This window comes from Loxodonta africana, chromosome 2 (assembly GCF_030014295.1).
Source record: "Loxodonta africana isolate mLoxAfr1 chromosome 2, mLoxAfr1.hap2, whole genome shotgun sequence".
NCBI classification, from domain to species: Eukaryota; Metazoa; Chordata; class Mammalia; order Proboscidea; family Elephantidae; genus Loxodonta; species Loxodonta africana.
Genome location: NC_087343.1, coordinates 71,204,452 through 71,230,817, shown reverse-complemented (window position 1 = coordinate 71,230,817; position 26,366 = coordinate 71,204,452).

The following is a 26,366-nucleotide window of genomic DNA, read 5'->3' as shown; positions in this document are numbered from 1 at the left end:
ACCATTATGCCACCAGGGTTTCCAACTCTAAAGTAGGCATCTATAAAGCAAAACTAGTCAACAGAAATTCAGTCAAATCTAATATTAATAAATGGAAGTTAGATTGTTTTATTAGCATTCTGAGAGTGTATATAAAAGATACACTTTGTAGTTTGGAGAGAAGATACATAAATCAGTATTAATTTCTTTTCTCAATGTACTGATTACTTCCTACCCACGTAACCATTACATTTCAGCTGAAATATAAATTTGGGAAAACATGCAGCATAGACTCTTTAATCACTCCCTGAACAAGATTCTCTGATGTGAGTGCTTTTCTCCTTGGATCACTTTAGTATTACACAATCATTTTTTATTTTCATCTCTGCTACAGTAAAGCTGAGAATCAAAATATTATTCAAAATGGTGTGCTGTAAAACTATACTTATTAACTCAAATTATTTACAATGAGAATCAGCCAGGTAATGTATTTTAGCGTTTTAGCAGTAAACCAAAGATTATGTCTTTTCCGTGTTTGATGTAGAATCTAGTTTTTGGTATAAAACAGATGTTTCAAAGTGTCTTAAAACATGATTGAAAACTTTAGGAAAGTAAATGCTAATAGTGGCTCTGTTAGGGAAGTCACTTGCCCTTTTTTTTTAATTCTATTTCTCTATTTGTGAAATAGCAATAGCGGTTTTCTTCATGCAAAAGTTTTCGTTGAGGACATATTTAATTTTTGGATAATGTACATCCCCATGCTATTCACTAACAAATCCTGATGCCGTATCAGAGTAGGTTGTCCCCTTTCAACAAGGGTGTGGTATCATAGTTAATTTCATGCGTAAACTTGACTAGGCTATGGTTCCCAGTGGATTGGCCAAACACGTCTAGTTGCTGTTCCATAATGTAATGTAAGTAATGTAAGTAATGTGATCAATCAATCAGTTGAAAAGGGAGTTTCTTTAGTGTGTGTTCTGCCTCCAGACTATAAATAGATAATTTGGCAGAACTCTTTTTCTCTCTTTTCACTCTGTATTCTTTTCATCACCTGACCTATGAATCTTGGGACGCAAGCCTGCAGGAGTCTATAGCCTGTCGCTTGATCTATGTATAAATTTTGGACTGCCAACCCCCGTGATCACATGGGTCAGTTCCTTAAAGTAAATATCTTTTTATTTCTCTCAATTTCACTCTCTCTCAAGTTTGGTTAAACTCTTGACTGCTAACCAAAAGGTTGGTGATACAAACCCATCTAGCTGCTTCTTTGGAGAAAGGCTTGGGGATCTGCTTCTGTAGATTAAAAACCAAAAAAAAAAAGGTGCTGTCTAGTTGATTCCAAATCATAGTGACCCTATAGGACAGAGTAGAACTATCCCATAGGGTTTCCAAGGAGTGGCTGGTAGATTCAAACTGCCATCTTTTTGTTATCAGCTGAATGCTTAACCACTGTGCCACGAGGGCTCTTCTGTAAAGATTACAGCCTAGAAAAATCCTATGGGAGCAGTTCTAGTCTTTCATATGCAGGTGTGATTGTTAAGGTTGTGTGTCAACTTGTTTGGGCCATGATTCTCAGTGGTTTGGCAGTTATGATGTTGTTTGGCAGTTGTATGATAATATGACCACTTCCATGATGAGATTTGGTATAATGTGATCACCTCTATGATGGGATCTGCTGTGAGTAGCCAATTGGTTGAAGAGGAGTTTCCTAATAGTACAAGTCTAGATTGTCTTGAAGAGGCTATTGGTGGAATTATGGATATCAAAGACAATTCTGGTGAGGACTCAGAAGGAAATGAGGAGAACCGTTATACCAGAGACAGCATAGATGTCAAGAAGTAGCAGCAGAACCAGGAGACCAGCATGAGACAGCACTGGAAGCCAACTCATAGAGTGAGAGCTGAGTGCCTTTTGCGCAGGAGGCTTTCTGGTGGAGTGGGGTGCATTTGAGCACTTATTGGTGGAGCTAGGCTTGCTAACCCATGGAGCAAGAGAGCTGAGTGCCTTCCAGCTGAAGTTTACTGGTGGAGTGGGGTGCCTCCAAGCACTTATCAGTGGAGCTGTTGCTGGGTGGAAACCTCAGATTCTGCTCAGCATGACATGTTACAGCCAATGAACAAGAAGCCAGGGTGGGAGATCAGAAAGACATCTTCATCTCATCGAGGAAGGAAAGGAGTAATCAGGGCTGTTGCCTCCAAGACTGCTCACAGGCAGCTTGGGGAGAGCAGACAAGGAAATGCAAATCCATCATGAATATTCAGGATTTAATATTGAGGTGCTCAGAGCTTGGGGATGACTATGCATTTACTCTAGACAAAGGTTCAATTCTCTGGGATGGAGGAAGAAGTCAATTTTCCTTCACGACATGCAGAGGTGGGGTCCTTATGTGTATTTTGCACTTAAGGAGTTAATAGGTCACTTAAAACGCCAAGATTGTGTTTAAAAACCTGCTAAAACTGGTTGAGGCCATATGTGGCTATTCTGTGGTTATCTTGTCAAGGACAATTTTAGAAGAATGTGCAAATTGTTCTGCTCAGTGTAGGAGGATAAGCCAGAGCAACTGTCTCTTAGAAGGGTTGGGGTCTGAGGCTGTCTGTTAAAGAGATTTGGAACACTTACCCCACTAGGGCAGATGTGGGCAGCAAGGCCTGAGGGGCGGAGAGGCCAAGGAACCAGGAAGCAGAGCTGGCTCAGTCTCAAAGGATGGGGCCACAACCTCTGGAATCTCAAAGGGTGGAGTCACCACTCAGATAGACTAGGAGAATGGGACCTCATACCACCAAGAAACCAGGTCCAGAAGCAGAGTGTGTCCTTTGGATCCACGGTTTCTACCTGGAGAAACTCCTAGACCAGGTGAAGATTGATGAGAAGGACCTTCCTCTAGAGATAACAGAGAGAGAATGCCTTCCCTTGGTGGCGACACCCTGAATTTGGACTTCTAGCCTCCTAGGCTGTGAGAGAATAAACTTCTGTTTGTTACAGCAGTTTACTTGTGGTATTTCTGTTATAGTAACACTAGATAACTAAGACACATGGGGTCACTATGAGTCGATAAAATGAAGTCAATGGTACCTAACCACAACAATATGCAGCTTCTGAAGCATGCAGGCCCACATGGAGTAAAAAAGAGGAAGGTGCCACCAGCCCAGCCAGCCAACCAGCGATGAGTGTTGCAGCCACCTTACCTTACATCCAACTTTTTGAGCAGTAAAGATTGCCAGCATCAGAAATAGTCAAGAAGTGCCTCGTTGAAAGAATTCAAAATACAATATTCAATGCTGGCCAAGACTCAGTGTTAATACGAATGAAAGCTGATACATCACTTCTGGAAAGCAGCTTGGCAGAAGTCATCAGGATCCTTAGAAATTCACTTCCTTTAACTCAACAATCCCCTTTCTAGGAATCCATTCCCAGGAAATGTCAGAGATTCTGACTAAGATTTGTTTGCACAGATGTTTATTGCAGCACTGTTTGTGATATAACAAAATAGAAAACATCCTAAATTACCAGTAATAGCAAAATGGTTAAATAAATAATGGTTCATTCAGATGATGAACTATTAAGGAGCTAATAAAATAACAGTTTGGAGGAATATTCAATGACAGGAAAATGCTCCGGCTATAATGTTGAGGTAGAGAGGGGGGAAAAGCCGAATAAAAAACCATAAAAACAGTATGACCCTATGTTGGAATATACTGTTTCAACTTAGTTAAGCTGGCAAATATAGCTCCCAGAATTCTGTTCTCTATATGGGTTATATGAGTGGGAATAGACTCCACAGCACTAGGGTTTTGTTTATTTGTTTGTTTTTTGTTTTTGTTTTTTGGGTATATGGGTTTAAACCCGTTGCTGTCAAGGCAATTCTGATTCATGGCAACCCCATGTGTTACAGAGTTGAAGTGACTCACTCAAAGCCATAGAACTGGTGTCTTAGGCTGTGTTCTCTAGAGAAACAAAACCAGTGAAGCATATAAATAGAGAGAGAGAGATATTCACATCAAGGAAACGGCTCATGCTGCAATTGTAGAGGCCGAAACGTCCCAAGTCAGTGTACCAGGATTGAGGTGTCTCTCAATTCATGTAGTCGCAGGTGCTGGTGAACCCAAGATTGGTTGGGAGAGCAGAGTTCCCACTCTCAGGCTGTGAAAAGCTAAGAATTCCAAGATCTGCAGATAAGCTGATAGCTCAAGTCCCACGAGCTGGAGGTCGGACAAACAGGGGGCAGCACAGGATCCAGAGCGAGCAAAAAAGACAGAACTTCTGCTTATACTTGGAAAGGAAACCACTTTGCAACTGATTGGCTACTCACAGCAGATTCAGCCGTGGAAGCCAACACACGTAAACACTGAGAATCATGGCCCAGCCAAGCTGACACACAATCTTAACCATCACAGCTAACAGAGCTGGAACTAGACCCAAGTCTCCTGACCCAAGAATAGTACTTTTTCTACTACAGCAGAGTGAAAAGTTGTTCAAGTCGGCAGATTCCTAGGCCCTGACCCAGATCTTCCAAGTCAGAAACACAGGACAAGTGGCCTGGGGATTTTTTTTTTTTTCTTTTTTTTGTGCTTTAAGTGAAAGTTTACAATTCAAGTCAGTTTTCTCATACAGAAACTTATACACATTGTTGTGTGACCCTAGTTGCTCTCCCTATAATGTGACAGCATACTCCTCCTCTCCACCTATATTTCCCACGTCCATTCAACCAGCTCCTGTCTCCTTCTGCCTTCTCATCTTGCCCCTGGACAGGAGCTTGCCAGTTAGTCTCATGTATCTGCTTGAGCCAGAAAGCCCACTCTTTACCAGTATCATTTTATGTCTTATAGTCCAGTCTAATCTTTGTCTGAACAGTTGGCTTCAGGAATGGTCTTAGTTCTGGGCTAACAGAAAACCTGGGGGGCCATATCTTCTGCGGTCCCTCCAGTCTCATTCAGACCATCAAGTCTGGTCTTTTTATTAGAACTTGAATTCTACACCTTGCTTTTCTCCTGCTCCATCAGGGACCCTCTGTTGTGTTCCTTGTCAGGGTGGTCATTTGTGGTAGCCAGGCACCATCTGGTCCTTCCACTCTCAGGCTGATGGAGTCTCTAGTTTGTGTGGTCCCTGTTGTCTCCTGGGCTGATATTTTCGTTATGTCTTTGGTGTTCTTCATTCTCCTTTGCTCCAGGTGAGTTGTGACAAATTGATGCATATTAGACGGCCGCTTGCTAGCTTTTAAGACCCCAGACACCACTCACAAAAGTGGGATGCAGAATATTTTCTTAATAAATTTTGTTATGCCAATTAACCCAGATGTTCCCTGAAACCATGGTCCCCAGACCCCTGCACCCCTGTTACTCTGTCCCTTGAAATGTTTGGTTATATTCAGGAAACTTTTTAGCTTTTGGTTTAGTACCGTTGTGCTGACTTCCCATGTATTGTGTGTTGTCCTTCCCTTCACCTAAAGTAATTCTTGCCTACTGTCTAGTTAGTGGAAACCCTGATGGTGTAGTGGTTGAGTGCTACGGCTGCTAACCAAGAGGTGGGCAGTTTGAATCCACCAGGCGCTCCTTGGAAACACTATGGGGCAGTTCTACTTTGTCCTATAGGGTTGCTATGAGTCGGAATCGACTCGATGGCAGTGGGTTTGGTTTTGGTTGGGATCTAGTTAATGAATACCCCTCTCACTCCCCACCCTCATAACCATCAAAGAATGTTTTCTTCTGTGTTTAAACCTTTTCTTGAGCTCTTGTAATGGTGGTCTCATGCAATATTTGTCCTTCTGCGACTGACTAATTTCACTCAGCATAGTACCTTCCAGATTCCTCCACGTTATCAGATGTTTCACGGATTCATCATTGTTCTTTATCATTGCATAGTATTCCATTGTGTGAATATGCCACAATTTGTTTATCCATTCATCCATTGATGGGCACCTAGGTTGTTTCCATCTTTTTGCTATTGTGAACAGTGCTGCGATGAACATGGGTGTGCATATATCTATTCATGTGATGGCTCTTTTTTCTCTAGGATATATCCCAAGGAGTAGGATTGCTGGATGGTATGGTACTTCTATTTCTAGCTTTTTAAGGAAGTACAGTAAGGTTTGTGAATTATTGGAATAAGTCAAGGTCCTTGTCTTATGAATTGAATATGACTTGCAGGATTATGGTAGGGAGAGCAAAGGAGGGAGGAGGTAGTCACAGTTTAATGGTGAATGGCAAAATAAATGAAATTATGGGGTACAACTGTTGGGGAGACAGCTTGAAGTATCATGAAAGTCAACAGATACCAGATGATAGGTAGGTTAAAAAATGGACAGGGACCCGGAGGAGAACCAAAGACAACTCCTACCCATTTACTACATCATTTTTCCCCTCTCTTGTTGAAGTCTCAAGAATATTTATAATCTAAAGAGTACCTGTGCTTTTAAGTAAGAGTTAGTAAAACTCAGTATCCTGTCAGTCTCTGACAAAATACCAAGAAAAAATGGGATTGCCACAGATACCAGAGACTCTAACTTCAGACTTGGGATATGCAGGGATCCCAGGCCACAGCACTGCCAGTAATAAAACGTTGTGTTCCCCAGTTGTCAGAAACACTGTAACTGTTTCAAAGACGTTATTGTTGTTGGGTGGTGTTGAGTCAATTTCAATTCAAAACCATAAGGTTTTCTTGGCTGTAATCTTTACAGAAGCAGATGGTCAGGTCTTTTTCCCTTGAAACCACTGGTTGTATTTGAACCACCAATCTTTTGGTTAGTAGCCAAGCACTTAACTGTTACACCACCAGGGCTCCCTGTTCAAAAGATACCAGGTCCAGAACCCACACCAATGAAAGAACAGATGTATTTCCTTGGAGCAATGAGCTTCATGGGATTTGCACTGTAAGAGCTTCATGGGATTTGCACTATAAGACAAGCATGTTAGAAGTTGATTTCATGCAGCAGAGATTTAAAGAAAAAAGCTATCTTGGTTTTGTAGCAAATTTATCAAAAAACCTGTATAATCAGATACATTTCTACCTATAAAACAGCCAAGACCCAAGAAAGGATTTTTTTTTTTTAATTTGCTTCTGCATTTGATTAACACATGATTTTAAAAATACTAGCATAGGCAGAGTCTTGATATTGCTCATATAATGAATGTATCTCCTTTTGCCTTCCTATGACCTGCTAGCATCCAGGAAGTGTAATCTCTTGGGAAGGTGGGTATTTTAAGGCCTATAAGGAGAAAATCATAAAGCAATTGCTTATATCTCCTATTTATTGATTTAAAAAATAGAATCTCAATGACTCTCAGCCCTGGTTTTGTGATGTCCTGGATCTCCCAAGTTACCTTCCAGGGCATCCTGAAAATATCAACATGTGTCAATTTAAGGGTTAATAAAATTGGGCAATAACAGAATGCTACCATGTGAAAGACTAAGATAGACTAAGATAGACTAAGAAGAAGGACCTGGTGGTCTACTTCTGAAAAAACTGGCCAGTAAAAATCTTATGAATAGCAATGAAACACTGTCTGATGTAGTGCTAGAAGATGAGCCCCTCAGGTTGGAAGGCAGTCAAAATACTTCTAGGGAAGAACTGCCTCCTCAAGGTAGAGTCAACCTTAATAATATAGATGGAGTTTTTTTTTGTTTTTAAAGCTTTCAAGGCTTTCATTTGCTGATGTGGCAGGACTCAAAGTGAGAAGAAACAGCTGCATGGAATGTACAAAGTATGAATATAGGAAAATTGGAAGTCATCAAAAATGAAATGGACGCATAAACATCGATATCCTAGGCATTCATGAGCTGAAATGTACTGGTATTGGCCATTTTGAATCAGACAATCATATGGACAAATTGAAGAGGAATAGTGTCATATTCATCATCATCAAAAAGAATATTTCAAGATCTACCCTGAAGTGCAATGCTGTCAGTGATAAGATAATATCCATAAATCTATGAGGAAGGTTTATGAATTATTGGAATAAGTCGATTGAATAAAAAACAATTATTCAAATTAATGCACCAACCACTAATGCCAAAGATGAAGAAGATGAGTATTTTTACCAACTTCTGAAGTCTGAAATTGATCAAACATGCAATCAAGATGCATTGATAATTACAGGAGATTGGAATGTGAAAGTTGGACACAAAGAAGGATTAGAGTTGGAAAATATGGCCTTGGTGATAGAAACAACATAGGAGATCACATGACAGAATTTTGTAAGACCAATGACTTATTCATTGCAAATGCCTTTTTTCAACAACATAAACAGTGGCTATACACATGGACTTTGCCAGATGGAATACATAGGAATCAAATCAACTACAGCTGTGGAAAGAGATGATGAAGAAGCTCAATATCAGCAGGCAGAGCAAGGCCAGGGGCTGACTTAGAAGCATACCATCAATTGTTCCTATGCAAGTTCAAGTTAAAGCTGAAGAGAATTAACACAAGTCCACGAGAGCTAAAGCATGACCTTGAGTATATCCCATCTGAATTTAGAGACCATCTGAAGAACAGATTTAAGGCATTGAACACTAATAACTAAAGGCCAAAGGATTTGTGGAATGACATCAAGGATATCATACATGAAGAAAACAAGAGGTCATTAAAAAGAAAGAAAAGACCACAATGGATGTCAGAAGAGACTCTGAAACTTCCTCTTGAGCGTTAAATAGCTAAAGCAAATGGAAGAAATGATGAGGTAAAAGAGCCGAAGAGAAGATTTCAAAGGGTGGCCCCAGAAGAAAAGTAAAGTTTTATAATGAAATGTGCAAAGGACTGGAGTTAGATAGCCAAAAGAGATGAACATGCTTGCCATTTCTTAAGCTGAAAGAACTGAAGAAAATATTCAAGCCTCGAGTTGCAATATTGCAGGATTCTATGGACAAAAAATTGAATGACACAGGAAGCACCACAAGAAGATGGAAGCAATATACAGAGTCACTGTACCAAAAAGAATTGGTCAATGTTCATCCATTTCAGGACATACCATATGATCAAGAATTGATATTACTGAAGGAAGAAGTCCAAGCTGCAGTGAAGGCATTGGAAAAAATAAGATTCCAGGAAATGACAGAATACCAAAAGAGGTATTTCAACAAACAGATGCAGCACTGCAGGTGCTGACTCACTTATGCCAAGAAATTTGGAAGACAGCTACCTAGACAACTGAGTGGAAGAGAACCATATTCACTCCCATTCCAAAGAAAGGTGATCCAAAAGAGTGTGGAAGTTATTGAACAGTGTAATTAATATCACACACAAGTAAAGCTTTGCCAAAGGTTATTTAAAAGTATTTGTAGCAGTACATCAACAGGAAGCTGCCAGAAGTTCAAGCCAGAGTCAGAAGAGGACATGGAATGAGGGATATCATTGATGATGTCAGATGGGTCCTGGCTGAAAGCAGAGACTACCAGAAAGATGTTTACTTATGTTTTATTGACTATGAAAGGCATTCAACTGTGTGGATTATAACAAATTATGGATATCATTGTGAAGAATGGGAATTCTAGAACACTTAATGTGCTCATGTGGAACCTGAACATAGACCAAGAGACAGTCATTCGAACAGAACAAGGGGATACTGCATGGTTTAAAATCAAGAAAGGGTCTCGGGTAACATCTAGCTCAATTGACAAAACATAGTTTACAAAAAAAATGTTCTACATCCTACTTTGATTAGTACCATCTGCAGTTTTAAAAGTTTGTGAGCAGCTATCTAAGATACTCTACTGGTCCTGCCCCATCTGGAGCAAGGGAGAATGAAGAAAACCAAAGACACAAGGGAAAGATTAGTCAGAAAGGACTAAAGGACCACAAATACGACAGCTCCCACCAGACTGAATCCAGAACAACTGAATGGTGCCCAGCTACTACCACTGACTGCTCTAACAGAGATCACAATAGATGGTCCCAGACAGAGCTGGAGAAAAATGTAGAACAAAATTCTAACTCACACACACACAAAAAAGACTTACTGGTCTAACAGAGACTGGAGAAACCCTGAGAGTATGGCCCCCGGATACCTTGTAACTCAGTACTAAAGTCACTCCTGAGGTTCACTCTTCAGCCAAAGATTGGACAGGCCCATAAAACAAAACGAGATTAAATTGGCACACCAGCTCAGGGGCAAGGACAAGAAGGCAGGAGGGGACAAGAAAGCTAGTAACAGGGAGCCCAAGGTCAAGAAAAGGAGAGCGTTGACATGTGGTGGGGTTAACGACCAAAGTCACAAAACAATATGTGTATTAATTGTTAAATGAGAAAATAATTTCCTTTGTAAACTTTCATCTAAAGTACAATTTAAAAAAAAATCAGGAAATGTGTGTGTCAGGGTTGTATCCATTCACCATACTTATTCAGTGTCTATGCTGAGCAAATAATCTAAGAAGCTGGACTATACAAAGAACGACGCATCAGGATTGGAGGAAGACTCATTAACAACCTGTGATATCCAGATAACACAACCTTGCTTGCTGAAAGTAAAGGGGACTGAAAACAAAACACTTATTGATGAAGATCAAAGACCTTCAGTATAGATTACAACTCACCATGAAGGAAACAAGAATCCCCACAAGTGGACCAACAAGCAATATCATGATAAATGGACAGAAGATTGAAGTTGTCAAGAATTTCATTTTACTTGAATCCATAATCAACTCCCATTGGAAGCAGCAGCCAAGAAATCAAACGATGTATTTCATCAGGCATATCTGCTGCAAAAGACCTCTTTACAGTTCTAAAGCAAAGTTGTCACTTTGAGGACTAAGGTGTACCTAACCTAAGCCATGGTGTTTTTAATCACCTCACTTGTATGCACAAGCTGGATAATGAATACGGAAGACTGAAGAATTGATGCCTTTGAATTACGGTGTTGGCAAAGAATATTGAATATACCATGGACTGCCAGAAAAACAAACAAACTTGTCTTGGCAGTAGTATAGCCAGAATGCTTCTTAGAAGCGAGGATGGTGAGATTTCATATCATTCTTTAGACATGTTATCAGGAGGGACTAGTCACTGGAGAAGAACATTCTGCTTGGTAAAGTAGAGGATCAGCAAAAAAGAGGCAGACTTTCTCTAAGATGGATTGACACAGTGGCTGCAACAATGGGCTCAAACATAGCAATGATTCTGAGGAAGGTGCAGGACCGGGCAGCGTTTCATTCTGTTTTATGTAGAGTCGCTATGAGTCAGAACCGACTCGAGGGCACCTAACAACAACACCAACATGTCAAACAAAATGAAAAAATTGCCAGTTTATATTTTAAATTGTATACTTGAAGAGCATCTTGGAGAAAAAGTTTCTGGATTATTTTAGAGCAATCAACTTTTTAAAAACCATGCTATGTATCAGATTTATAAAGGCTTTTCCCTTTGAGATATCAATTCCATTTCTATAGGCACATGCACACATAAAAAAGACAAGTGTGTTAGATTATTTGTTGCAACATTGTTCGTAATAGCAAAAGACTGGACACAATGTAAGCATCCACAGCAGGAAACTGGCTTAATAAACTATGACACATGCATGCCATAGAATACTACACAGCTGTAAAAAAAAAAAAAAAAAACTGAGGAAGCTCCTATCCATATATCAATATGGAATGCTATCCAGGATATTTTTTAAAAAAACAAAGCAGAAAGCAAAAAATAAAAAAGCCACACACAGACACATAAAAAAAGGTTAAAAAAAAAAATGATACATAAAAGATGCTGCTAGCTGTTGTGGAAGAACGGAGGGGCAACACCTTGAGATACTCCTAACCTACTTTTACCTGGGTGTTCAATGGTATTACACAATTTTCATGGACTCCCTATTTTTCAGCAATGACAAAGGTCTTTACAGTTAGACCTCCAAGCAGGAAATGACTCTTTGCTTCAAATGGTATTTAGAATGCCACACCCAAATCCTTAAGGCTGAGAAGGTAACTTGTACAGAGAAAACATTTGGAGAGCTCTGGGAAATAGGACCTAGAGCAGTCCTTCGCAAAGCTAAGAAACAAAGTATAGTCTGTCTCTGAAGTTAGTAATAAAGGATTTGCAGCAAGAAGGAACATCTCCAAACACATCACGGGAAAAAATAACATGGGTACACAACTACGCTGGAAGAAAATAACCCAGTGTGGACCAGAATATTTCTCTTTGTTACAATAGTTAAAGAATGATTACCAATTTCTTTGGTAAAGAGAAATTAGAGACATACTACTAGAATCATTGTAGACCTTTATTGATTGTGTTCTATGGAATGAATTAGTAAACACACAGTTTTCATTTGTGGATTCAGTTCTTCTCAACAAAGCTGTGTGCTCAAGAACTTCAAGTTATCATTATGCACACCCAGACTCAGGGATTCCTACCAGGTAGTTAGAATCAAAATGCTAGTTGTCAGAATGGGCAAAACCAGGTAAATAGCCCTCCCACCTCCATCCATGCATTGTTCCCACTTTACCCCTTTCAGAATGGGATCAATAGGGTTTATTTCCATCTCAGTGTATAACATTCACGCTTAATAGGTGCTCAAGATTTGTTGACTGAATAAATAATTAAAATTCACCTGCCACCTGCCAAAATTTCAGGTGCTACATCTTAACATTTTATACCTTGTACCACTTTTTCCACCAAAGCATAAATCTTATAAATGAATTTCATGTACTTCTGCGCTGTTATATTAACAGCTAGATGTAGCTCTAATGCCAGAAACCATACTTTCTTCCACCATTAATCTTTCTTTCTCCAGCTTGTGAGCTGGAAAAGTCATAATGATAAAAGTTGTCATAATGAACCCAAACAGTGATTGTAATAAGAAAATAGAGGAAGAAAATTGAAAAAGAAAATGTCTGTCCCACAGCACCACAAATAAATGACCCTATTCTCTCCTGATTCAAAATCCACAAGGTTGTATTTGTTCTTGTCAGATCATTAGCAACCAAAAGACCATTTGACATTAGTGGGAATGATATTTTTAATAGCAGTAATATACTGATGTTAAAAGAGCATACCTCTTCTTTCTGTAGGTTCCCGCCTAATTTGCAAAACTTTAAAAGTTAAAAATATATTTAAAATGCTTAATATAAAGTTCATAGGACTGAAACATGAAAGTGAATAACCTGTCTTCTCCAATCATCTTAAACCGAGATACACAATTACATCTAATAAAGCAATCAATGGCTTGAATGAGAACAAGTTTAGTGCTAACTTAGTTAAATATTAATTTGGGAATTTAAAAACTCTTTCCACACCTTCTCTTTTCTCCTTTAAGAAAAAAAAAAAAAGGTGTTTTCAAAGTCATCCCCAGTCATTTTGATAAGTTACATCTCCCTGTCATTCTGAAGCATTTAACATACGACGAGAATTACTAGAGAATATAGTAAAATTTATAAGACTGCTAAGTCACCCTGACACCACTCTGGGTCCTGATGGATTTAGTAATGAGTTCCTCAGTGAGATCCCAGACAAATTAAGTAATTAAGCCCTTGATCTGGAGGAAAAACTGTGGCCTTCTTCATCTGAAGTGCCAGGAATTTAGCTTGGAATGATTGCTTTAACCACTCTGGCCATTTAGTAATGAAGCTGAAAGAAGGCATTACTTAAATTAAAGTGATTTTAATTTCATATTTTCTCCCCCAGCATCGCCAAGTCCTTGCCCCAATCCTCAACCTTCCTCCAGGTAAGTTAATGAAAAAGAGCCCCAATCTGTTTAAATTTAGGAGCATGAAACGGGCATTTTTAAAATAGAGAACATATTTCTCTCCCAGCCCCTCTCTTTATTTTTTCTAACTTCCTTAAAGTGACTATTTATGTTCAATCCAATTCTTAGACAAAAATATGAAGTCAGAGAAGTACTGGTTTAAGCCCATGATTCTCAATCTTGCCTGCACATTGGAACCATTTGGGGTGCTCTTAAAATATCCAGATACCAGGCCCCAAGCCAGACTACAGCAGAATCTCTGAGGCTGCAGTCAGGCATCTTTGTTTTTTGAAGCTGCACAAGTGATTTCAGTGTGCTGGCAAAATTGAGAATCTTTGGGTAGGCTGAGTCAAGTTGATCAAAACTGTGCTCTGAGTTTTCAAAACAGCAGTCAGATCGGTACCTCTGCCCAGGTTCAGCACAGGGCCTACTGTTCTACAGATGGGGGCCTCTGGTAACTTGAGGCATACAAGATGGATGACCTGGGTGTGAGGAAATTATCTATGGAAAGACTTTTACTTAGTTCAGTTTAAAAGACCTTTCAAATTCCTATACAATACCACAGTTGGGATTTTCAGAGATCTACTAAAACAGGAGAGATCAAATGGAAAAGTAAAGCACTGCTATATACTAAGGTTCCCACCACCAACTTTTTCATTAGGTTAGTTCCTTTCTATAGAGAGATCTATAGAGATCTCACTGACTACAAAGATATCTAATGCACAGATCACAAGAACGTTCTTGGCAAATTAAGCCAATTTTTTCTTTTTGAAGAGGTAAAACAGGAAAAAAAAAAATCCTACCCAACTTGAGGGAGATGACATTACAGTGCTACGTCACCCATGTCTGTTCCTCTCCTACCCTGTGTGAATTTTTTGATATCATAGTAACTCAGAGTCTGAGGACTGGTGATGTGACAAAGGCCCAGGGTCATGGGAGAACTGAAGAATGACAAAACAGAAACTCAAAAGCTATGAAGTGACTGGTCCAAAGTCTGACAGCTAGTAAGAGATAGAAGCAGAATTAGAACCTGGGATTTTTTTTCCCCTAGAGTTTTGTATAAATGGAATCATGTAGTATGTTCTCTCTTTATCGTGGAAACCCTGGTAGCATAGCAGTTGAGAGCTACAACTGCTAACCATAAGGTCTGCAGTTTGAATCCACCAAGGGTTCCTTGTAAACCTATGAGCAGTTCCACTCTGTCCTATAGGGTGGCTATGAGTCGGAATTGACTTGACAGCAACAGATTTTTTTTTTTTATTTTGGTTCCCTTTATAGTGGTAGAATACATATACCACAAAATGTACCATTTTAACTATTTTTAAGTACACATTTCAGTGGCATTAATTGCATTCACACTGTTGTGCAACCATCACCACTATTGATTCACCAAACAGAAACCTGTAGCACACTTAGGTAGCCAGAAGTGATTTCATGAGACGGGCTCCTAGTTGGCTTTTTTAAGCACGCCCCCTTACATGGAAGTAAGACCATTATACTGATGAAGCCAATGTCCAGTTGGCCAAAGGTGTGGCCGTCATGGCGCATGAAGCTATATTATACGGCCAGGTATATCTGTGCTTACCAGCAATGCTCTGCGGAAGTGCCAGCATTGCTAGGTGCCAATTTGACTCTTGTGAATTCCTATTTCTAAAGTGTTCGCTATGTTAGACCCTGTCATAAGTCCAGTTCACAGGACTAAGGAAGCTTTTCTCCACATTTTATTATCTTTTTTACCCTAAAATACAAGCTCCTCGAGGAAAGAACCTTTGCTTTCAAGTTCTCTGCAAGCATTAGAGAACAAAATGCTTTGGAGGAGGGGGGAGGTGTCTCTCTTCCTATATTTACTTAATGGTCTCTTCCGTGGTTTCTAAATTTTCTCATTTTGCCATTGATCAATACATTGAGCCAAGATTTTATTTTTAATGAAAATGCCCAAGGATAACACGTTAATTTGTACAGGCTTTCTAAAAGACAATTTTTAAAATATCAATTTAAAAAATAAAATATACGTATCTTTTGACCCAGATCCATGGGAGAAAGATGTGGCAGTCTGTTTCCATGAACATTAACAAACTCAAAACCAAACCCGTTGCTGTCAAGTAGATTCCAACTCATAGCAACCCTATAGGACAGAGTAGAACTTCCCCCTAGGGTTTCTGAGGAGCAACTGGTGGATTTGAACTGCTGACCTTTTAGTTAGCAGCCACAGCTCAATTACAGCCTTGGAAATCCTAGGGGGCAGTTCTACTCTGTCTTATAGGGTTGCTATGAGTCGAAATCAACTTGATGACAGTGGGTTTGGGTTTTTTTTTTGACCCAGAAATTCTGCTTCTAAAAAAGTGTCCTAAAGAAATAAACTGATATATACATAAATTAGCTATAAAGATGTCCACTGCAGTGTTGTTTACAACAGAAAAACTTTAGAAATAACCTAAGTGAAGAGAGATTCGTTAAATATATTGTGGTACAGCTGTAATGATCCTTGGAGCCATAGGGTTGTCTGGTGGTACCTCAGAGGCCACTGAGTAAAGGGTGAGGAAGGCAGAGGCACACTGTGGACCTAAGCAGGTAAAGCTTTGCTCTCACGTTCCTGCTTTGACTTCAAAAGCTCCAGTTCTACCTGTTTTATGTAGGGAAGTTCCTTTTGGAAAATAGTTCTCCTGCCAAAAAGAGTTGGAAAGGAGCTGGATATTATTGAAATGGAAAGATGTTTACAATAGTTTGTGAAGTGTAAAAAAGAAGACTGAAAAACAGTAGTTCAGTTTGATCTCACTTTTTGTATCTATAAATATGTATATTATATATCATAGCAAACTGACAGACACTTAGGAGAACAATATATATATATGATATATATATATATATACAGAATGAATAATATATATATGATATATATACAGGCACACCTAGGACATATTGAAGTTTCAGTTCCAGACCACTGCAATAAAGCGAGTATCTCAATAAAACTAGTCACCTGAATTTTTTGGTTTCCCAGTGCATATAAAAGTTATGTTTACCCTATACCATAGTCTATTAAGTGTGCAATAGCATTTTGTTTTAAAAAATAATGTATACACCTTAATTAAAAAATACTTTATTGCTACAAAATGCTAACCATCATCTGAGTCTTCAGCGAGTTGTAATCTTTTTGCTGGTGGAGAGTCGTGCCTCGATGTTGATGGCTGCTGACTGATCAGGGTGGCTGTTGCTGAAAGTTGGGGTGGCTGTGGCAATTTCTTATAACAAGGCAGCAATGAATTTTGCAGCGTCGATTCACTCTTCCTTTCACAAAAGATTTCTCTGTAGCATGTGATGCAGTTTGACAGCATTTTACCCACAGTAGAACTTTTTTCAAAATTGGAGTCAGTCCTCTCAAAGCCTACCTATGCTTTATCAACTCAGTTTATGTAACATTCTCAATCCTTTGTTGTCATTTCAACAATGTGCCCAGCATCTTCACCAGGAATAGTTTTCATCTCAAGAAACCACTTTCTTTGCTCATCCATAGGAAGCAACTCTTCATCCATTAAAATTTTATCACGAGATTGCAGCAATTCAGTCACATCTTCAGGCTCCACCTCTAATTCTAGTTCCCTTGCTATTTCCACCACACAGATGTTACTTCCTCCACTGAAGTCTTAAACTCCTCAAAGTCATCCATGAAGATTGGAATCAGCTGCTTCCAAACTCCTGTTAATGTTGATATTTTGACCTCTGCCCATGAATCATGAATGTTCTTAACTACAAATAGAATGGTGAATCCTTTCCAGAAGGTTTCAAGTTGTTTTGCCCAGATCCATCAGAGGAATCACTATTTATGGCAGTGATAGCCTTAGAAAATGTATTTCTTAAATAATAAGACTTGAAAGTTGAAATTACTCCTTGACCCACAGGCTGCAGAATACATGTTGTGTTAGCAGACATGAAAACACCATTAATCTCCTTGTACATCTCCATCAGAGCTCTTGGATGACCAAGTGCATTGTCAATAAAACTATTTTGAAAGAAATCTTTTTTTCTGAGCAGTAGGTCTCAACAGTGGGCTTAAAATACTCAGTAAACCCTGTTGTAAACAGATGTGTTGCTATCCAGGCTTTGTTGTTCCATTTATAGAGCATATGCAGAGTAGATTTAGCATAATTTAAAGGCCCTAGGATTTTGGGATTGGTAAATGAGCACTGGCTTCAACTTAAAGTTGCCACTGCATTAGCCCCTAACAAGAGAATCAGCCTGTCCTTTGAAGTTTTGAAGCCAGGCATTGACTTCTCCTTCCTAGCTATGAAAGTCCGAGGTGGCAACATCTTCCAACATAAGGCTGTTTTGTCTACACTGAAAACCTGTTGTTTAGTGTGGCCACCTTCATCAGCTATCTCGGCTAGATCTTCTGAATAACTTGCTGTGGCTTCTACATCAGTACTTGCTATTTCACCTTGCACTTTTATGTTATGGAGATGGCTTCTTTCCTTAAACTTCATCAACAAACCTCTGCCAGCTTCAAGCTTTACTTCTGCAGCTTCCTCACCTCTCTTAGTCTTCACAGAAAGGAAGAGAGTTAGGATCTTGCTCTGGATCAGGCCTTGGCTTAAGGGAATGTTGTGGCTGGTTTGACCTTCTATCCAGACCACTAACCCTTTCTCCACAACAGCAATAAGGCTGTTTTTCTTATCATTTGTGTGTTCACTGGAGTAGCACTTTTAATTTCCTTCAAGAATGTTTCCTTTTCATTCACAACTTGGCTAACTGTTTGGTGCAAGAGGCCTAGCTTTCTGCCTATCTTGGTTTTCGGCATGCCTTCCTCACTAAGCTTAATCATTTCTAGCTTTTGATTTAAAGTGACAGACATGAGACTCTTCCCTTCACTTAAACACTTAGAGGCCATTATAGAGTTATTAATTGGCCTAATTTCAATATTGTTGTGCCTCATGGAATAGGGAGGCCCAAGGAGAGGCAGAGAGACAGGGAAACACACACAACATTTACCAATTAAGTTTGCTGTCTCATGTGGACACAGTTCGTGGCACTCCAAAGCAATTACAATAGCAACATCAAAGATCACTTATCACAGTTCACCATAACAAATATAACAATAATGAAAATGTTTCAAATATTGCGAGAATTACTAAAATGTAACAGAGACACGAAGTAAGCGTATACTGTTGGAGAAATTGTGCCAGTAAGACTTGTTCAAGGCAGGGTTGCCACAAAACTTCAATTTGTAAAAAAATGCAATATCTGTGAAGTACAATAAAATGAGGTATGCTTGTATATACACAAAAAAGAACATATACAACAATGAGTATGTTATTTTGAGTAATAAGGAAAACATTAATTTTAACTTTAAAAATGTGTTTTCTACTTAATTCTCAAACATTTCAAGTTCAACAAGAATGATGCTTAAATCAAGCCATTAGTTAACTACCAACTCCACCTGAAAACTGTAATTTTCCTATGTATATCATATAATTCATGTCATTGTAATTCATATATTCTTATGTATATCATATATAATTGTACTGCTCTTTTACTCATTTTCCATAGGAAAAAAACTGAAGGATGAATGATACTGTTAATTATTGCAAAAATGAGAAATAGCCACAGACCCCTCAGAAAGTCTCCTCTCCTTTTCAAGTTAGAATGCTTCAGGTGTTACCACAGAATCCTTCAGTTCTTCAAAGTTGGGTAAATTAGTTGGTAGATAGAAGAAAAGCGTATGTTGCCACAGGAAAAACATAAAATTCTTACATATTTTGTACTAAATGAAATCATAACAGCAAAAAGATGTTAATGAGAAAATAATATAACCAGAGACAGACGGCAAGGTAAGCAGAACCTGCCAGGCAGGATGAGGTGTGACATTGGAAAAGCTGAAGATGGCAGATAACAGTGGAGCAGCAGCTTTATCAGCAAGCCAAGTACATTCATGACATTTCATTCCAGTATAAATGATGGCAGTTTTGATGGTGGTGATGATGATGGTGTTTTTGAGAGTAGCTAACATTTATTGAGTGCTTACAACTTGCCGGGCACTGTTCTAAAACACTTTACTTACATTAGCTCTTAATCTCCACCACAACTTTGGGGTACTAAACCCATTGCAGGTGAGTTGGTTCTGACTCAAAAAGACCCTATAGATCAGAGTAGAACTGGCCCATAGGCTTCAAGGCTGTAATCTTTACAGATGCAGACTGCCACATCTTTTTCCCATGGAGCAGCTGGTGGGATTGAACCGCCAACCTTTCTGTTAGCAGTCAAGTGCTTTTAATGGCTGTGCCACCAGGGCTCCAACTTTGGGTTAGGAACTATTACTAGCCCATTTTCCTGAAGAGGTGAATGAAGCACAGAGACAATGCACAACGAATATTGGTGGCAGGATTTAAAGTGTTTCATTAATTTTAATATCATTCAGAATAGAAATACGCAAATAAGGCAATTTATATTTCCTGAAGATTTTATGTTGTTGTTATTGTTGGGTACCACGGAGTCGGTTCTGACTTATAGCGACCCCATGTATAACAGAATGAAACACTGCCAGTCCTGCGCCATCCTCACAATTGTTATTAAGTTTGAGCCCCTTGTTGCTGCCACTGTGTCAGTCCATCTCATTGAGGGCTTTCCTCTTTTTCACTGACCCTCTACTCTACCAAGCATGATGTCCTTCTCCAGAGAATGATACCTCCTGATAACATGTCCAAAGTACGTCAGACAAAGTCGCATCATCCTTGCTTCCAAGGAGGACTCTGGCTGTGTTTCCTCCAAGACAGATTTGTTTGTTCTTCTGACAGTCCATAGTGTATATTCAATATTCTTCAGTCTTTTGTATTCATTATTCAGCTTTTGCATGCATGTAAGGTTGATAATACCATGGCTTGGGTCAGGGATACCTTGGTCCTCAAAGTGACATCTTTGTTTTTGAACATTTTGAAGAGCTCTTTTGCAGCAGATTTGCCCAATGTAATATATCGTTTGATTTCTTGACTGCTGCTTCCATGGGTATTGATTGTGGGTGCGAGCAAAATAAAATTCTTGAACAACTTCAGTATTTTCTCCATTAATCATGATGTTGCTTATTGGTCCAGTTGTGAGGATTTTTGCTTTCTTTATGTTGAGGTTTAATCCATACTGAAGGCTGTAGTTTTTGATCTTCATCAGTAAGTACCTTCATCCTTTTTGCTTTCAGCAGGCAAGTTTGCATTTTCTCCATATCTCAGTGTGTTAATGAATCTTCCTCCAATCTTGATGCCATTGTCTTCATATAGTACAACTTCTCTGATTATTTGCTCAGCATACAGACTGAGTAAGTATGGTGAAAGGGTACAACACTGACACAACTTTCCTAATTTTTAAACCACAAAGTATCCCCTTGCTCTGTTCGAACAACTGCCTCTTGGCCTATGTACAGGTCCCCCATGAGCATGGAATTCCCATTTTTCACAATGTTTCCCGTAACTTATTGTGACCCACACAGTCGAGTGCCTTTGCATAGTCAATTAAACACATGTAAATATCTTTCTGGTATTCTCTGCTTTCAGCCAAGATCTATCTGACATCGGCAATGATATCCCTCATTCCACGCCCTCTTCTGAATTTGGTCTGAGTTTCTGGCAGTTCCTTGTCAATGTACTGCTGCAATTGCTTTTGAATTATCTTCAGCAAAATTTTACTTGCGTGTGATATTAATGATACTATTTGATAATTTCCACATTCTGTTGGACCACCTTTCTTTGAAATGGGCATAAATTTTTCTTCCAGTCAGTTGGCCAGGTAACTGTCTTCCAGATTTCTTGGCATAGACAATTGAAGACCTCCAGCATGGAATCGGTTTGTTGAAACATCTCAATTGGTATTCCTTCAATTTCTGGAGCCTTGTTTTTTGCCAATGCCTTCAACGTAGTCTGGACTTCTTCCTTCAGTACCATCAGTTCTTGATCATATGCTGCCTCCTAAAATGGTGGAACGTCATCAAATTCTTTTTGGTACAGTGACTGTATATTCCTTCCATCTTGTTTTGATACTTCCTGTACCATTCAATATTTGGCCAATAGGATACTTCAAAATTGCAACTACAGGCTTGAATTTTTTCTTTGTTCTTTCAGCTTGAGAAATGCCAAGCATGTTTTTTCCTTTTGGTTTTCTAATCTGGGTCTTTGTACATTTCATTATAATACTTTACTTTGTCTTCTCAAGCTGCCGTTTGAAATCTTCTATTCAGTTCTTTTAGTTCATCATTTCTTCTTTTTAGCTACTTTACATGCAAGAGCAAGTTTCAGAGTCTCTTCTAACATCCATTTTGCTCTTTTCTTTCTTTCCTATCTTTTTATTGAACTTTTGCTTTCTCCTTGCATGATGTATTTTTATGGAACTTTTGCTTTCTTCATGTATGATGTCCTTGATATCATCCCACAACTCATCTGGTCTTCCCTCATTAGTGTTCAGTGTGTCCAATCTGTTCTTGAAATGGTCTCTAAATTCCAGTGGGATATACTCAAGGTCATATATTGGCTCTCACAGACTTGTTTTAATTATGTATATACGTGTGTGTGTGTGTATATGTATATGTATATAAAAAAGTACATTTTTTTTTTTTTAACATGGAAAGGTACAATGGCGAATGACTTCTGATGCCAATAAACCTAAGTTCAAACTCTGGATCTGCTGCTTTCTTTCTCAGAGCCTCAGTTTCCTCATCTGTAAAGGGGGCTAATATACTCATCTTGCCAAGGCACTGTGAATAAAATTATATATATAAAACCTTGGCCCAGAGTATGCTGCAAGTGGGTACAGCATAAATGGAAGCTAGTGTTAATTGGAGACCTGGTGGCACAGTGGTTAAGAGCTACAGCTGCAAACCAAAAGATTAGCAATTCAAATCCACCAGCCAGTCCTTGGAATCCCTATGGGGCAATTCTACACTGTCCTATAGTGTCGTTACGAATTGGAACTTACTCGATGGCAATGGGTTTGCATTTTTTTTCTTTTTATTGTCAATACTATTATTAAGGCAAGCAAATGAAACTGATGAGGAGATTTAATTGAACAACATTTTAAATTATTTTACTACACAAAAAAACACTTAAGTAAATGGACCTAGGGATAAATATGCTCTTATGGTGACCATATGCTTTATTATCTATACTAGGAGACTTTAGAAAGGAAAAGGATCCAATTAATAATTATTCTAGGATAGCAAGTGTAAATAGGCTCTGCCTCAGGCAAACTGGCACATGAAGTCACTGGCTGAATCAATAGCTATGATTCTTTTCTGGGCTTTTACTTGGCCATCGGCCCCTACTTCAGAAGTTTATTAGGCTACAGAGGCAGGCGAGTCAAAGAAGAAACTCTCTGGGCTATACCTTAACAGTCCTCAGGAGAGTCTGCATAGAGTTTACATTACTTTCTGCTTAGATAAACTCTGTTCATAAGAGTTATCTGGAAAAACCAATCCGATCTACAGCACACACTCCAAATACCACATCTTGGCATATGACTCCTCACCTCTGGCCTTTGGATGGAAGGAGTAACCTATACAAGCTGGCCACAGAATTTTAAATCTGGCCTCACATGTATGTCCTCCTTCAAGAGAGTCTGCTTACCTGGGAGCTGTGATTATATTTCATCTACTGAGTGCTTTTGGAAAGCTATGCATTTTGCAGTGATGATACTTGTCTTATATACAGCACTTCTCATTCACAGGATCACAGGTTTTCACAACTTGCAGAGACTCTTTAGTCCAACTCCTTCATTTCAAGTCCAGAGATCTCAAGTGACTTACCTTAGCCAAGGCCACACAGCTAGCTAACTGCAGAAGAAGAAGAAGAACCCAGAACTCATGACCCTAGCATATTGTTCTTTCCATTATTTCACAGCTGCTTCCCTGAAAAATAGCTCTGCCAGCTCAAAGTGCACTATAGTAATTCCAAAAATAAAACACAACTTCAGACTTGTCAGGTTATTAGTAGGAACTGAATATTCGCCCATTGTAGTCTACAGCATCCTTAATAATTAGACATATTTTTCAGTTCTTATTGGAGAAAATTAAAATTAGATTTATGTTGACACTTTAAATTCTCTACATTGGCCAGGTAATAAAGAGGCTAAATAACACATGTGCAGCAAAGACCAGAAGATAAACGTAGCCTCCAGTGTTGGGACAATTATTTCCCAACATTGACATAGATGGGGATACTAAAAAAAATTATCAGATACCCCAAGCCAAGATGAGGAGATCAAAAATGAAAAATTGGTAGTTACTAATCTGCAGTCTGAAATTGATCAAACATGCAATCAAGATGCATTGATAATTACTAGTGATTGGAATCCAAAAGTTGGAAACAAAGAACAAAGATCGTTGGTTGGAAAATATAGCCTTGGTGATAGAAACCGTGCTGGATATCGCATTATGGAATTTTGCAAGACCAATGACTTCTTCATTGTAAATATCTTTTTTCAACAACATAAACAGTAACTGTACATATGGACCTCGACAGATGGAATACACAAGAATCCAATCAACTACAAAAGGACAATTGGAAAGAGACAATAAAGAGGCTCAATATCATCAGTCACAAGGCCAGGGGCCGACTGAGGTACAAATTATCAATTGCCCATATGAGAGCTAAAGTTGAAAATGAAGAAAATTAAAATTAAAATAAGTCCATGAGAGCCAAAGTACGACTTTTAGTATGTCCTACATGAACTTAGAGACCTTTCCAGAATAGCTTTGACACATTTAACACTCATGACGGAAGAGCAGACGAATTATGGGATGACACCAAGGGCACCATATATGAAGAAAACAAAAGGTCATTAAAAAGACAGAAAAGAAAGAAAAGACCAAAGTGAATGTCGGAAGAGACTCTAAAACTTGTTCTTGAATGTAGAGCTGCTAAAGCGAGTGGAAGAAATGATGAAATAAAAGAGCTGAATAGACTTCGAAGGGCAGCTTGAGAATACAAGGCATTATAACAAAATATACAAAGACCTGGAGTTAGAAAACAGAAGAACACGCTCAGCATTTCTCAAGCTAAAAGAGCTGAAGAAAAAATTCAAGCCTTGAGTTGCAATATTAAAGGATCCCATGAGCAAAATTTTGAAAAATGCAGGAAGCATCAAAACAAGATGGGTCAGATAGTAACTCTATGTTTAACTGTTTGCTGAGCTGGCAGAATGTTTTCCAAAGTGGCTGCAGTGGAATGAGGGTTCTAATTTTCCCCCACCTTCTCCAATATGTGTTATTATCTAGGTATATACCCAAGAAAAATGAAAGTGTGTTTCCACATAGAAACCTACACATGACTATTCATCGCAGCATTATTTGTAACAGATAAAAAGTGGAAACAACCCAGATGCTCATCAGCTGATGAATGGATAAATAAAATGTGGTATATCCATACAATGGAACATTATTCAGCAATAAAAAGGAATGGAGTATTGATACATGCTACAGCATGGATGCACCTTAAAAACATTATGCCAGGTGAAAAAGCCAGTCACAAAAGGGCACATATTATATGATTCCATTTCAGTGAAATGTCCAAAATAGGCAAATCTGTAGAGAAAAAAAGTACATCAGTGGTTGCCAGAGGCTAAGGGAGGAGAGGATGAGGAGCTGCAGCTAATACATACAAGGGTTTGTTACCGGGGTGATGAAAATATTTTGAAATTAAATAGTGGGGATGGTGGCCCAACTTTGTGAATATACTAAAACCCAGTGAACTGTACACTTTAGAAGGGGGGGGGGGCTTATGGTATGTGAATTATATCTCAATAAAGCTATTATTTTAAAAAATGATCAACAAGTGGAGTGCTGAATAGGCATGACATTTCCAAGGGTTTAACACCTTATAATTATAATCCTGCTAAGTGCACAGAAAGCAAATACTTTAGGGTTGGAAAAGCCACACACCCACCTGACATAGCCCTTTCTTTGCCTGTGGTCATTATTCATCATTTCCAACTGATTCACTTCAAGTAGCAAAACAGACCTTTACCTACTCTACTTGGCCCCACCCCTTTGCTCTGATCTCTTTTCTACATAAAAAAGACCAGCTAAAAGAATTGCAACACATATACAAAGAAAACTACAGTACACTTCTGCAAGAAACCAAAAGAGACTTACATAAGTGGAAAAATGTACCTTGCTTATAGATAGGAAAACTTAACATTATAAATGTCTATTCTACCAAAAGCGATCTATACATTTAATGCAATTCCGATTCAAATTCCAACCACATTCTTTAATGAGATAGAGAAACAAATCACTAACTTCATATGGAAAGGGAAAGAGGCCCCGGATAAATAAGGCATTACTGAAAAAGAAGAACAAAGTGGGAGGCCTCAGTTTACCTGATTTTAGAACCTATTATACCACCACAGTAGTCAAAACACCCAGGTACTAGTACAACAACAGATACGTAGACCAAGAGAACAGAATTGAGAATCCAAACATAAATCCATCCATATATGAGCAGTTGATATTTGACAAAGGCCCCAAAACAGTAAAATGGGGAAAAGACAGTCTTTTTAACAAATGGTGCTGGCATAACTGGATATCCATCTGCAAAAAAATGAAATAAGACCTATTCCTCACTCCATGCACAAAAACAAGCTCAAAATGGATCAAAGACCTAAATATAAAATCTAAAACGATAAAGATCATGGAAGAAAAAATAGGGACAATATTAGGAGCCCTAATACATGGCATAAACAGTATTAAGAATGCAG